Source organism: Chinchilla lanigera, unplaced genomic scaffold (genome assembly GCF_000276665.1).
Source record: "Chinchilla lanigera isolate Chin_1 unplaced genomic scaffold, ChiLan1.0 scaffold00043, whole genome shotgun sequence".
Taxonomy (NCBI): Eukaryota; Metazoa; Chordata; class Mammalia; order Rodentia; family Chinchillidae; genus Chinchilla; species Chinchilla lanigera.
Window position 1 is genome coordinate 14,275,345 of NW_004955444.1, and position 4,719 is coordinate 14,280,063.

Below are 4,719 nucleotides of genomic sequence, written 5' to 3' on the forward strand. Positions count from 1 at the left end.
GGACGGAGAAGGGCGCCCGCTCGCTCGCGCTGCGCCGACGGAGCTCGCTCCCGCCGCGGGCGCCCTCGGGAGAGCGCGCAGCAACAAAGGGTCCTCCCGCTCCTTTCCCCGTGCGCACACACAGTAAGGATTTGGGGCCGGATTTGATTCACTCCTCAGCGTGGTTCGCTGTGTGCGTCGTGTGTGACGCGTGGCTCCCGTGTGCACGGGGACGTTTCTGTGCCGTGTTGCTGTGAGTTGGTGCTTCGCGGCCTAGAACTCAAAAAGCATTTCAAAGGGGGGATTTCCTTAGAGCTCTTTCGGGGAAGGGGAATGTGTCAGGAAAATGCCTGAAGGGCACTGTGATCGGTAAGTCTGCGTGCTGCTCTGTGGCTCAGTTTACCTGACTGCACCTATCTGCCAAAATGACATGGTGGTAGTTACCTCACAGGATCTTTGTGAGGAGAAAGTGAATTAACACTATGTATTTATGCGTTTGCTCTATTATTTTTAATAAGGCAAAAATAGCTAATGACAGCTAAACCCAGAAGTGTGTCCCTTCATCGGATTTGAAACATGGAAGTAGAAACAACAGAAAAGTTCAACAAAAATTTTCACTTTGAATTTATATTTCTTTTCTTTTTTTTACTTTTTTTATTGGTGTATGTACTAGTTACAGTGTTACTATTTATTTATTAGTATTTATTTATTTGGGTACTGGGGATTGATCACAGGGCCTACACACTGAACTACATCTCCAGCCTTTTTAATTTTTTTTTTTTTTTAATTGAGACAGGGTCTTAAGCCTCTGTGTTGTACAGGCAGGGCTCGAATTTGTGATCCTCCTACTTCACACCATGCAGATAAACTTGGGAAGAAGGATAACTAGAATCAATCTGCCTATCTATCTATCGATCTATCATCTATCTATCTTCTATCTGTTATCTATCTCTTTATAACATTTATATCGAATCTTTATAAATCCACATTAAACCTTTATAAATCTATATGAATATATATTTACATACATATATTAACATATACATCTATATGTCTAGATATAAATTGTTTCATTTCTTGGAAAATGGCACAATTGTATGACACATAAATATCTGTGGACATTTCTAGAGAGCCCCTGGATGAATATGTAGATAAAAGTAATTTTATTTCCTCTCGTGAGTTTTCAGAGGGCTTTCTGGAATGTATATATCCTTTCCTAGGTTATCTTTTCCAGCGACTGTGCTTTTTGCACTGCAACCAGGATAGTTAGGACGCTTTAACTCCAGTGTTGCATGATTCTGCAGAAGTTCCACCTTGTTCTCTATTTGGATTTAAGATTCATATTTAGGTGTGTCTTTAAAGAGGTGGTAGACAAGAGGGCTGTTTGTTCTGCTCCCACTTTACATGCAGGGCAGAAACAGACAAACTGACTAGGGTATTCTGGATCATTGAAAATAATTGGGGTGAGAATGTGGAACTTGTCAGGGGTACAGCCTAGAAGGCAAAGTGACAAAGTAAGCTTTCTCCCTAAGCATTCTGAGAACAAGTTGATCTTCCTCTTTATTACTGAAAATTATTTTGTAATGGTATTCATGCCATCAATTGCCAACTACTTCCTACCAGAAAGACACTATTTAATGCAAGTCTACAGGGCTTTACATAGAGAAGTTTGATGCAATACAGTCCAGTACATAAACCACAACTCCATTTGTCCCTGTCTGTGTGTGACACTAATGCTCCAGGAAAATGTGCTGTCTGATGTTACCTCTAGGGCTAAATCTATGGTTAGGAATCCCTAATACAATCTTCCAGACTTTTTATCCTAGTACTAACATGTTTCAGTATATGTTGATAAAAATAGTAGGAACATACACTGTTGCAACTTGCATTTTGCATTTTACAATAAATTTGAGATACCATTCTATATCAGTTTATAAAAATAAAAAATCATTATTTGTGTGATCATACAGATATATGTCAATCCCCCAAGACATGGATATCTTTGGGTTCTTGGGGAAATAATCATGCAGGATCATAAATTTATCAAAGTATATATGTGCTTTACATTTTAATTGATACTAAGATTCTGTAAATCCCATTTTATGTTACTATTAATGATCTATTTAAGGGGCTATTTGCTAATAGAAATCATTTTAATTGTATTGATTTGATATCTAAATAAAAGAAGATATTTTAAAATTCCAATTTCCATGCATTTATTTCTGGGGGAGTTTGGATATCTTCAAAGGAAAAGGCTGTCTTTTCTTCTATAACTTGTTTATTTTTCTCTTGGATTATTTTTCCATTTCCTCATTAATGGCTCTTGAATGACAGGGATTTTTATACTCTTTTGTATCTGGCACAGTTGTTTTCACTATTTAATTTGTATTTGTTTAAGAGTTTCTAGCTATGTATCCTTGCTTAGAAAGCACTTTTACATCCTGCCATGGTAAAATTTCCTTCATCATCAAATTACTTTAATTTATATGTACATCAATTACATTTTTATTCTTACACCATTCTTATCCTTTGAACAATTAAGTCTGAAAAGTTTAATATAGCATGTTATAGGAATGCTGGATGTTCCAAAGTAAACATTTCAGTGTTGCTGTGTTAGTCAGCTGTTTTGTCACTGTAACGAAATACCTGAAGCAAACAATTTGGAGGAGGTAAGATTTACTGTGGCTTAATTTCAGGGATTGCAGTCTTTTGTTGACTAGTTCTGTTCTTTAGGCCTGTAGCAAGGAACAACATCACGGCAAGAGAGTGGCAGAACAAAGCTGCTCAACTTATATCAGCCAAAAAGTAGAGAAAGCAAAAGCTTGCCAGAGAAAGGAGCAGGAGACATGATACAGTTCTCAAGACTGGTTCCAAAGATCACTCCTTCCCACAAGGCCCCATCTTGTGTCTCGATCACTTTCCAGTAGTGCCATCACGGTATCATCTAATCAGTACAGCAATCTATTGATGGCGTGAGAGCCCTCATGACCTAACTGTCTCTGGGAACACCCACAGATATTTAGTATACTATACTAATTTCCTAGGCCTTTGTCAGTTCAGTTAAGCTCACAGTCATATTAACCAATGATAGTTACCTATAAAATTGGTAAAATTGGAAAAACAAATAAGTAAGGTTCAGCTCAAAGGTCATTTACTGCCTTTGACTTCCTGTCATTGATTCTACTGCTTTGGCTGCAGTACTCTGATTTTCCCCTTCCTACTTTCTTCCTTTCATTCCTCTCCTCTCTCCTCCCCTCCTCTTCTTCCCCTTCTCTCTCCCTCCCTCTTTCTTATTCTTTCTCTCTCACTCTGTCTCTTTCTTCTCTTTCTCTCTCTCTCTTTCTCTCTCTCTCTCTCAATCTCCCCCTTTTGGGACTATAGATGTATGTGGTCATTCCCATCCCTTTGACCTTTTTGTGAAATTCTTTTCTCCTATGGTGAGAGAGTCAATCACATAAACCATTGCATTACCCCTGAGGAGACATAATAGTGATTTAACCTAGGGTAGATGGGAAATAGTTAGAATCAAGATTTGCTAATTGTGTGTGAGGGAGAGAAGAATCAACAGTGACACTTAAATTTTTCTGTTTTTGTTGTGTGGTCAGGGTAGATGGTAAGCCATTTACTGAGATAGGGAGATACATAAACACATATATAGAGATGCAGATATAGATGTATAGCAACTTGGAGAAAATTAATGGGTCATAGGATAAACACTTTTCTACCCACAACCACTCTGGAAAATTCCCAATTTTCCGATCTGATTGTACCACACTTTAATCCTAGAAATTACACATGGAAGTACAAGTTGCTCCATATATCACTAACATTTTATAAGGCCAGTCTTTTGGCTTATCTATCTGTTTATCTAGAATCTGGAGTTTGTTCCCTTTCTTTGAAGTACTGATTTTGTTTTGGCTTGAAGATCCATTTCTGGATAATTATCTTGAACTTGTTGAAGCTTAATGTTACCTTTATCAAAGTGAGCCTGTGGAAAACTTCATATATTTACTAAGACTTCCTTTTTAGATGGTGCTATGGTCTGAGTATTTGTATTCCCCCTCAATTAATAATTTGTAATCCTGTCCCCACCAAAGTGATAATCTAAAGAGGTACTCTGTAAGGACAGCAAAAAGATGGCCATCTATGAAATACAAAGTACGTGTTTACTAAACACTGAATCTACTGATGCCTTGATCTTGAATTTCTCAGCTTTCACAACTGTGATAAATAAATTTCCTTGTTTGTGGTATTTTGTTAGAGCAGCCAAAATGGTCTAAGGCAGATGAGATTCAAACATTAAATTCTTTCTGTGCAGTGGTGGACTGCTGCTGAAGTATTTGCTCAGTATTCTAGTAGATCCCTTCCACCAGGTTCTTTGGACTCTTCCCAGCAAATGCACACTTCTGCACACTTTATTTTAATATAATCTGGCAATCTATCTTTTAATCATTATGAGCATTTACATTCAGAGTTATTATGCATAGTTATGCACTAATTCCTGTCATTTTGTTCATTTTGTGATGTTTATTTTTATTTTTTTCTAATTCTCAGGAGTTTATCTGTCTTTCCCTTCTTTATACTGGATTCTTTCAAGTATCTTCTGCAGTACTTGTTTAGTGGTCAGGAATTTTTCTAGTCTGTGCTTATCTTTGAAGACCTTTGTTTTGAAGGACAACTTTGATATTGGAAATGTATTAACTATTAACTAAGGTATTAACTATTGACTTATCTTTGAAG

The 4,719-nt window shown here is 37.2% G+C and overlaps 1 protein-coding gene across 1 annotated transcript in view; it reads left to right on the forward strand.

Annotated features, from left to right (window-relative positions):
- Positions 1–4,719, forward strand: part of LOC102022645 (25-hydroxycholesterol 7-alpha-hydroxylase) — a gene marked incomplete in the record, with an annotated part of 171,251 nt that overhangs the window by 527 nt on the left and 166,005 nt on the right.